The sequence below is a fragment of the Aplysia californica genome, unplaced genomic scaffold (assembly GCF_000002075.1).
Source record: "Aplysia californica isolate F4 #8 unplaced genomic scaffold, AplCal3.0 scaffold00016, whole genome shotgun sequence".
Lineage (NCBI taxonomy): Eukaryota > Metazoa > Mollusca > Gastropoda > Aplysiida > Aplysiidae > Aplysia > Aplysia californica.
This window is the reverse complement of record NW_004797286.1, coordinates 2,786,854-2,797,907: the sequence shown is the minus strand read 5'-3', so window position 1 is coordinate 2,797,907 and position 11,054 is coordinate 2,786,854.

The following is an 11,054-nucleotide window of genomic DNA, read 5'->3' as shown; positions in this document are numbered from 1 at the left end:
ACAACACAAACCACCAGTCAGAGAACTACACACAACACAAACCACCAGTCAGACAAGAACTACACACAACACAAACCACCAATCAGACAAGAACTACACACAACACAAACCACCAGTCAGAGAAGAACTACACACAACACAAACCACCAGTCAGAGAACTACACACAACACAAACCACCAGTCAGGGAAGAACTACACACAACACAAACCACCAGTCAGAGAACTACACACAACACAAACCACCAATCAGACAAGAACTACACACAACACAAACCACCAGTCAGGGAAGAACTACACACAACACAAACCACCAGTCAGACAAGAACTACACACACACAAACCACCAGTCAGAAAACTACACACAACACAAACCACCAATCAGACAAGAACTACACACAACACAAACCACCAGTCAGACAAGAACTACACACAACACAAACCACCAGTCAGAGAGGAATTACTCACAAGTAAGAACAATGCACTTCTACACGGGTGAAGAAACACCGACCATTGTAAGTCCTTCCGTAACTACATCTCCTCCGCCTCCTTCACTTGTCATCAAGTTTATTATTTGACATCTACAGGAGAACATTAACATGACAAAAGTCTCTCAATGCTGACTGACTTTTTTCTTCAAACATAGGCGTTTTTACGCCCCCATCAACATAAAGTGGATCATTTAGGAGGCGGGCTCCTGACCCTGCCTGTCCCGGCTGAGAGGTCTACAATGTCCCAGAACTAAGGGAGAGAAACTCCATAGACATTTCTCTCCACTCAAGAATGGAACGGAAGTCTCGTGTGAGCGACACTGCAGCACCTACCCACTACACCCCAGAAGCCAGTACTGCTGGGGACAGCCACACACAAAGACACAAACAATCACGAGGTCGCCAGGAGCAACACCTGCCAGACTAACTGCCCTCCAGCCACCTGTGTCAACAAAGGCAGTTAGGAAGGCAAATGAAAAAGTCCAGTTATAACAACAAAACATAATGACCCTGAAGTTAATATTACGAAATTTGCTACTTACAAATACAGCCAATTCCTCATTGTTGCTGTACCAGTTAGAAGACAATTGCGGTCTACTCCAAAAAGTTTCCCGTTTCAATCAGAACAGGGGCCAGCATCCAACGATTCTTTGCTCATCTGATTCTCCCTGTTAGACCTGGTTATTGTGTACACGCTTAGATAAGACCTGGTGATTATGTACATGGCTTAGAAAAGACCTGGTGATTATGTACACGGCTTAGATAAAAACCTGGTGATTATGTACACGGCTTAGATAAGACCTGGTGATTATGTACACTGCTTAGATAAGACCTGGTGATTATGTACACGGCTTAGATAAGACCTGGTGATTATGTACACGGCTTAGATAAGACTGTGTTGCTATGTACAGTTTCATGGACATAAGTAGATTCCTCAATGAGCCATAATTTTTTTAACGTGGTCAGAGGAAAGTGAACGAGCTCTTGTTCCATGCAAACCACTTTCCATTTCAGATAAGATAAGATAATACTTTATTATGGATGAGGGACATTTTCTTGGCTGTACAGGACGTAAAAACACATGTAGGTATACATAAAAAAAATATACATTATATATTACTCTCATTAAAATTCTATGAAAAGAGAAGTAAAGCTGACAAAATGTACAATCACATGAGATGCATCATTCAACCACATGCAGGAAATTAATTGCAAAACCTTTGGAGTTATATAGAGATGCATACTCTAAAGAGCAACACACATCTATGCCTATTCTGACAAAAGCCTTATGCTAGATGGTAAAAAAACTTTTTTTATATCTTTCTTTCTTTGTTTTTGGAGTTACATATCTGCCGCTGCGTGATCTGACAATTTGTGTGGAAAAGGGGTTTGATGGGTCGTTTATAATGCTTTTTTTTAAAAAACACTTGTGGTGTTATACATTTCATCAATTCTAGTGAAATCATGTCCGGAGATCTTGCAGGCTTTCTTAATGGTTCCGCCAAATTTTTCTTTATCTTTCAACTTACAATTCCCAGCCCAGCAGCAAGTAAATACAAAATAATAGCACACTTTCAATCATAGAAGGGTAAAAAAAAGGGACATAATCTCATTATCGACATGGAAATATCTTAACTTCCTGAAAAGGAACATTCTTTGATTTATTCTTTTATGCACAAGAGCAGCGTGGGGATGCCAGTCAAGTTTGTGGTCAATTGTTACACAAAGATACTTGTAAGAGTTTACCACCTCCACATCTTTAATAAATAGTGGCTGCAATTCTAGCATCTGCGTTTGTCGCACAGCGATTTTTGGCTTTTTTTGGGGGGGTAAGCGAATCGCGGCCGCGATTTTTTAAATTACCCTCCGCCACACTGAATCTTTAACCAGTCGCAGCGAGAAATAAATAAAAACATGGATTTTTTAATATTATGAGGAGAAAACACGGGGAGAAAAAGGAAAAAACGGAACTCTTTACTGTTAGAAAGTAGGTTTACTTTACTTTGTCTCTTTCTCACTTGCGTCTGTTACACCACGTTGATCTGTTACACCACGTTGATCTGTTACACCACGTTGATCTGTTACACCACGTTGATCTGTTACACCACGTTGATCTGTTACACCACGTTGATCTGTTACACCACGTTGATCTGTTTATTTTTACTTTGTCTCTTTCTCACTTGCGTCTGTTACACCACGTTGATCTGTTTATTTTCGTGTGAAGAATTATTTATAAACCCGCTATTTCTATGTTGCTGTTTCTCTTGTTTTTCCCTCTTTGATGAGGTTTAATTTGTTAGTGGTTTTTTTTTCTTCTCTTGTTATAGTTCTGATGTGTTGTTTTTCTATTTTTGGTGTTTATATAGCGTAATGTCATTTAATTTGATGTAGTTTCTACACACTCACACACATATATACAGTGGAAACCTGATATAACAGGGATGGTGGGAGTAGAGAAAAAGTCCTGTTATATCCGATCCCTGTTAAATCAGAAATGCAAGGAAAGTGAGCATTTATTGTAGACTAATCTTGCTATACTTATTCATGGGTAGTTTCCCTAGCCACAAGTACCCACGAACAGGGGTTTTGGCACCAACTTTCTCCTAGCGTCCTTACCACATCAGAAGAGCTTGGTCCACAGCATCTGCATCGGGTAGTCTCATCTTCTTTCGATCCAGAGCAAACTTTCCATTGGAGTATGCTGCCACTATCTTCTCTCTATCCTTGGTAATGGTGTGAATCGACCCTTGCGGAATGTCAAACTGACGACAAATCTCTGCCAGTGGAGCTTGCTTTTTGTCAACAGTCTGGATTATTTCGTATTTTTTGTCAATTGAAAGGCATTTTCTCTTGCGCTTGACATCGTTGGCGACATAATGAAAGAAGTAGGCTTAGATCTAGGCCGACCAGTCGTCCCCCCCCCCCCCTCTCTCTCTCTCTCCCTCTTAGTTTTTTTAACATTGTTAACGAACCTTTGTCCCTGCTATAACCGGTTGGGCTCCGATGAGGCCCTGTTATTGCCGATAACTTTTAATAGAGACAAAGAGTAGGAAAAAACGGGGATTTTAAATATCCCTGTTATTACCGGATCCCTGTTATTACCGGGCCTGTTATATATGTTTTCCACTGTATATGTATAAATATATATATATATATATATATATATATATAGATAGATAGATAGATAGATAGATAGATAGATAGATAGATAGATAGATAGATAGATATAGATATATAGATATAGATAGATATAGATATAGATAGATAGATAGATAGATATATATATATATATATATATATATATATATATATATATATATATATATATATATATATATATATATATATATATATATATATAAGACAAATGTTATATTCGAGCGTGTCTCCACCAAAATCGAAAGCTGACACTGGCAGGCCCCTTGCGTGTGATTCCAAAATTTACATATAATATCCTGTACTTTTTCTTGAATTACACACGTTTAGGGTTAAAACGGCTAATCTTCAGATTGGTGAACAAACTCCCTATATATTTAATTGTTGATTTTTGTGGTGGCTGTTTATCCGTGCTGTTCTAATTTTGATTTCATTCGGTTGTGAATCCTTTATTTTTCACGTTTTCACACTCTGTGTGCCTACAAATGATATTCTGGATGTTAGATTCTACGTCTTCCAACATATTGCTATATATATATGTCGTCACAGAGAGTTGAAAATTGAAACTTTATTAAAGTCTATTGTCTTTTTTACAATTTAGTAAAAGGGAGTGGCAGTCCCGGATTTAGGCAAGTGTGCTAGGCGTGCAAGGCGTGCTAGGCGTGCAAGGCGTGCTAGGCGTGCTAGGCGTGCTAGGCGTGCTGGGCGTACTAGGCACAGAAGGCACAGAAGGCACAGGGCCTCGTGGCCACGGGGAGACTATGAGGGGAAACTATGACCAAGGGGAAACTATGACCAAGGGGAGACTATCACCAAGGGGAAACTATGACCACGGGGAAACTATGACCAAGTGACCACGGGGAAACTATGACCAAGGGGAAACTATGACCAAGTGACCGAGGGGAAACTATGACCAAGGGGAAACTATGACCACGGGGAAACTATGACCAAGGGGAGACTATGATGATCAAGTGTGCCTCAAGTTGGGGAAGGCAACAAGTAACAGGTGTAAAAATTATAAAAGAAGAAACAACATACAATAAACGAAATATAGAGCTAAAGACTATATTTTTTAAAATTAAAACTGAAAATATAATCATTTTGGCCCCTAATGAGTATCTGGCAACATCCGATGTGAACAAATTAATCCTGCCAAATGCTGTGTTGGGGCAAAGCCGTTCTATCAATTAACTATCTAAATCTAGTCCAGGACTATCCTCGTTCATCAATGTACTAGACTATAGCATCTTGTTGTACTGTAGCCAAAGATACTGTAACCTAGATCTAGAATCAAGGTTCTACGATAAGGTAGTGGTCTCAGTCTCAGCACCGACAGGTCCTATCTCGACTAGGAAAAAGATAAAGTGATGCATTTGATGAAACGAAGGGTAGATCTAGATGTAAGTCAGAGCAGGGTTCAGAGCGGAGTTTGGCATTCAGAGGAGATGAAACTTTTTGTTCACCAAACAATGGAAACTTCATGGGATTGTTAGAGCATGTTTAAATATTGCCAAGTTGGACCCGTTTCTACATGAGCACATCAAGCAGCATGGCAACAGAGGGTCTGGCCAAACATCTTATTTGTCAAAAACAATTTGTAAGGAAATGATACAACTGATGGCCGATAAAGTCAGAAGTTGGGTTCTCAATGACATAAAACAAGCTGGGTACTTTTACATCAGTGGACTCGACACCCAATGTTTCACATGTTGACCAATCACTCTCATCGTTACATTTGTATCTCCCGAGGATGGAATTCCTACCGAGAAGTTTTTACATTTTTTTAAACTTCAACTGCAGAGCTGATTCTTCATTATTTCTATGAAATTGGAATTGATTTCAGTAGCTGTAGAGATGAGTCATGCGACAACGTAGCAAACATGTCCGGCAAGTATACATTGGAATGGAGTCCAAAAAAGAATTTTGGAGGGGAAAAAAATTGCAAAATTAATTCCATGCGCCAGCCATTCTCTTAACCTTATAGGGCGTGCCACTGTTAATTCATGCTGGGAGGCAGTTAATGTCTTTGGGATCGTAAACGAATTATCTTGTTTTTTCTCAGCTTCAACAAAACGGTGGGCCACTCTGAAACGCTTTTTATCACCAGAGTCAAGAGTCAACAAAACGGTGGGCCACTCTGAAACGCTTCTTATCACCAGAGCCAAGAGTCGTCCAACATTTATCTGACACAAGGTGGGAGGCTCGTGCAAAAGCTACTTCTGCAGTTAAGGATAGCCACCCTCAACTAATAGAGTCTTTGCAAATCATTCAAGATGATACCAACGAGAAGGGTGGGACCAGACGAAAGGCCGGAATTCTGCATCAAAAGACGGAAGAAGAAAATGGGAGTTTGTCTTCATGCTGCATCTTTGGACAATTCTGCTTGATGAACGTTTCCTCACAGTCAGCGAGACGTTGCAGAATCCCGAGGTGACGATGAATACTTGAACAGATCGTTATACTTCTCTGCAAGACTTTCTCTCAACAACTCGGGACAACTTTGACAAAATGGAGCAGAACGAACAGCGAGCATTGCCAGGTGTTGACGACAAAAGCCCCAGAAGAAAACGAAGGACATATGCGGGTGGTGGCCCTTCTCCCAACGCACTAGACAACTTGCCTGCAAGGGAAAGGTTCAAAGTGAAATCTTTCTTTACAACAATTGACGCTCTCTCAACAAGACTCATGAAAAGAGCAACTGAATACAAAGAAGTGTCAGGGAAGTTTTCCTTCTTGCAAGAATTACATACAAACAGAATGAACATCCAAGACAATGTAGAAAAACTGAGTGCACAATACCCGAATGATGTGGAGCCCTACCTCGCGGATGAGCGTGTGCACTCTCGGAGATATCGGAAACAAATACATCCGGAAAAGACAAACATGGCTACCAAGTCATGTAGAACGTGCTCACAAAAGACAACATTCCAGCAGTTTTCCCCAACGTCGAGACCACCCTCAGACTATTTCTTACCCTGATGGGGACAAACTGTTGTGGAGATAGACAGTGGCGGCTCGTGGTTTATAGAACTGACCGGCCGTCATTCACGTCGACTATTTTTTACCCTGATGGGGACAAACTGTTGTGGCGAGAGATCATTTTCATTACTGAAAAGAAAAAAAGAATGAAGCAAGATCTACAATGGCCCAGGGGAGGTTGTCAGATCTCAGCATCCTGAGCATGGAGTCAGACAATCTCAGGAAACTGGATTTCAATGACATCATTGAGTCAGACAAACTCAGAACTCAGGAAACTGGATTTCAATGACATCATTAAGTCACACAAACTCAGGAAACTGGATTTCAATGACGTCATTGAGTCAGACAAACTCAGGAAACTGGATTTCAATGACGTCATTGAGTCAAACTCAGGAAACTGGATTTCAATGACGTCATTGAGTCAGACAAACTCAGGAAACTGGATTTCAATGACGTCATTGAGTCAGACAAACTCAGGAAACTGGATTTCAATGACGTCATTGAGTCAGACAAACTCAGGAAACTGGATTTCAATGACGTCATTGAGTCAGACAAACTCAGGAAACTGGATTTCAATGACGTCATTGAGTCAGACAAACTCAGGAAACTGGATTTCAATGACGTCATTGAGTCAGACAAACTCAGGAAACTGGATTTCAATGACGTCATTCTGGCCTTCGCGGTAAAAAAAAAAAGCCAGAAAAAAGGTTTGTAGTTCAATATTTTAGGGTAAGATTTGTTCATTTATGACATGATATGTGCAACTATCAGCAGCAGCAGCAGCAGCAGCAGCAGCAGCAGCAGCAGCAGCAGTAGCAACAACAACAACAACAACAACAACAACAACAACAACAACAACAACAACAACAACAACAACAACAGAGCTTTGCTCAGCCACGGTTGCCAGCTGCTGCTCGCAAAGTTGAGAACACTTTGTATATTATATGAGTGAGGTAGACCTTGCGTAGGTCGTCTTTCCTCCATCCCCATTTTGAGTGCGCTACAGCGCCGAGCATCCTCATCTTCTGCGTGGCCTTGGCTTTTACTGTCTCAACCTGTTTCCTGAACGTGAGCCTGCGGTCGAGTGTGACTCCCAGGAGTCTTGCGTAGGGCTCATACTTAATTATCGAATTATTTATCGTGATGCAAGGCTTCCATTCCAAGTCAGATGTTGCGAGCGTGAAGAATGTAGTCTCGCTCTTTGAGCCGTTTAGCGTGAGTTTCCATCGTCTGCTCCAGTCAGCTCTTTGTGCCAGACTTTCGGCGTCTCGTGTCGGGCGTGATGAAGCGAGGATAGAGACGTCGTCAGCGTAGAGTAAAATTGTGAGATCGTCCGGAAGTAGTTTCGCCAGTTCGTCAATATAAAAAAGGAAGAGGATGGGTGCCAGGACGGAACCTTGGGGGAGACCTTGGTTCCTTTTCCTGCTATTACTCAGTATTCCGTTGAGTCGGACTCTGGCTTGACGATTTTGAAGGAAGTCATTCAGCCATAAAACGTATGTATCTGGGATACCTCTGTCCAGGAGGGGGGTGAGGAGTAGGCGTTCTCGCCAGACCGTGTCGTATGCCTTTGTAAAATGGAGGAGGACGAGAACCGATTTCTCCTTCTTTTGGAAGTCATCGGAAATCTTCTGCGTAATTCTCAGAATTTGGTCTTCCACACATCTCCCCTTCCTGGAACCAGCCTGCAGTTCGGAGAACCAGCCGTTCCGCTCGGCCACGTCGTACAGTCGTTCAGATAGCATTCTCTCCATAACTTTGATGACACAGGATGTGAGGCTTATCGGTCTAAACGACGTTAGTTCCGATGCTGGTTTGGCGGCCTTGAGGAGGGTGACAATGATGGCGTCTTTCCAGACTTGTGGGACATCAGCTGAGCGAAATGACATGTTGAAGATGGAGAGCAGTTTCTTCAGCGCTTTGGGACAAAGTTTTTGAGGAAGGACGGAGGGATGTTGTCTGGTCCGGGTGATCCGCGGGACTTCATCTTCTGAGCAAAACTCTGATAAATAATCTGGAGGTGATTCAAAACAGATGTCTGCGACTGATTACCACCCAAGCCCAGTCCTCACCGATCGAGGCACTTCGAGCTGAAATGAGGGTCCCAAGCATTGAGTCCACCATAAATGCTAACTGTCTCCGATCAAGAGAGAAGGCCCTCCAACTGAACAACGACCACCCTCGACGAATTGCGGCAACGGAACAAGTGCACAGACACCTAAAGGGACGCAGGGATTTCCGAAAAAGGGCCGAAGACGTCAGCAAAAAGAGCCCACATCTGTTCGACTGCGAGAGGAGGCCCATCACTTACTTCAAAACCAGGCCCTGGGAACGTGGAATCAACCCCGATATCACTTTTCCCCACCTGTACGGCATAAGCGGAAGGAGTGACTCCAGTGGGAAGATTCAAAGCGCTGCTGTTCGTCGAGCACGAGAGCTTGGCGCACAATACAATATCTACACTGACGGCTCGGCTAGGGCAGGAACAACGGACGGCGGCGCTGGAGTCGTCATCACAACGGGGAACCCGTCCAACCCTACCGTTGTCGAGACGTTGAGGGAGAAAGGCGCCATATTGACGTGCTCTTTCGAGGAAGAAAGGAGAGCCTTGGAAATGGCCATTGACTGGATTGACAAAGAGTGCGATGCATCCAACTCGGTCGCTATCTTCACCGACAGTCAATCACTATGCATGGCACTAGTGGGAACATCCCCATCCCTCGACCAAATGTGACTACGCATAAATAATGCAATACCTCAACCCACGATTCAGTGGACCCCTGGTCACCGCGATATCCTCGGCAACGATCTCGCTGACAGTAATGCCAAACTGGCAACAGCGCTGTCGGGTCCAGGCCGCCAAATTACTTATGAAAGTGCGTGCGCCCAGATAAAACTAATTACAAAAGACCCCCCTATATGCCACACGCGGACGAAGGAAGTATACAGGGCATTTTCCTTAAAACGAGAGGCTCTTATTATGTCCCGCAGTGACCAGTCATTACTGGCAAAAATCAGGGCCGGTCACTTCTCTGGGCTGCAGGCCTACAAAAATAGAAAAGACAAAACATCGGACCCAATATGTCCATTGTGCAGCGAGGAGCCCCAAGATTTGGAGCACTGGCTGCAGAGATGCCCCGCCACGGAGGCCCGGCGGTGGCATCTCTTCGGGGAGGATTCAGGGAGGTTGGACTGCCTCACCCGCTACCCAAGGGAGGCGGTGGCCCTGGCGAAGAGCACACTCTTCGGGGCTCCAAACATTTTGAACGGATAGGCTACCACACACAACAACAACAACAACAACAACGACAACAACAACAACAAGCGAATATGTTTCTTTTTTATTCATTTATTTTTGGAAGGATAAGGCTATTTGGGGGGGGGGGGGGGGCATGACGGAAAAAGGGGATTGGGGGGGGGGGGGTGGGGGCTCCAGCCTATCAGTAGCACAGGGCCTCGAGTTGCCTAAATCCGGGCCTGGGCCAAGGATTTCAGACCTGTGTTCATTTTGAGAAAAATGTATCCCTGAGATCACATGTCGAGGGGATGGGCTTGTCCCCCGCACACAGTAAACAAACACACATTCATGAACATGTATAAGAAAAAATAAGTGGTCTCATGGAAGTCCTGTAACAATTCAATAATTGATAATAGCGCGCATTGCAATGCATTGGCCAACCCTGCCCTATAGGCCTATGCTATTAAAAAATACATTCGTCAGATCTGGAATCTTTAATCTTTAATGCCCGCACACAGTAAACAAACACACATTTTTGAACATGTATTTAAAAAAATAAGTGGTCTCTTGTTACGGATCAAATCGAAGTCCTGTTACAATTCAATTAATTGATAAAGGCGCGTATCGCAATGCATTGGCTAACCCAGCGCTATTACGTTATTTTTTATAAATATATTCGTCAGATCTGGAATCTTTAATCTTTAATTTTTAATCCCCGTATACAATAATGACAATGACAATGACAATCTTTATAAACTTCATCTCGCAGAGAGAATTTTGTCTTGGTCGTTAACAATGGCAGTAGACGTTACAAAAGTTAGACAACTTAAGTAGTTAAAGGTGCACTCACGCATACACACAACAAGACAGGACATTAGGCCAAGTAAATACATGTCTCACGGGCTGGGACAACCCGCTCCGTAAAACATTCTCCCTCTCCCTCTCCCCCTCTCTCTCTCCCCCTCTCTCTCTCTCCCTCTCTCTCTCTCTCTCTCTCTCTCTCTCTCTCTCTCTCTCTCTCTCTCTCCCCGTTTCATTTGTAGCACTGTGTGTTCAGTAACCTCACTGCAGTTGGTAGGCCCTACCAATGAATTTCTATATATATATATATATCTGTCTGTTCTTGCTTTTTTGGAAATGTATCGTTTACTGCGGGTTGATAGTTGAAATTCCGATGTCAGTGGGTGGCTATG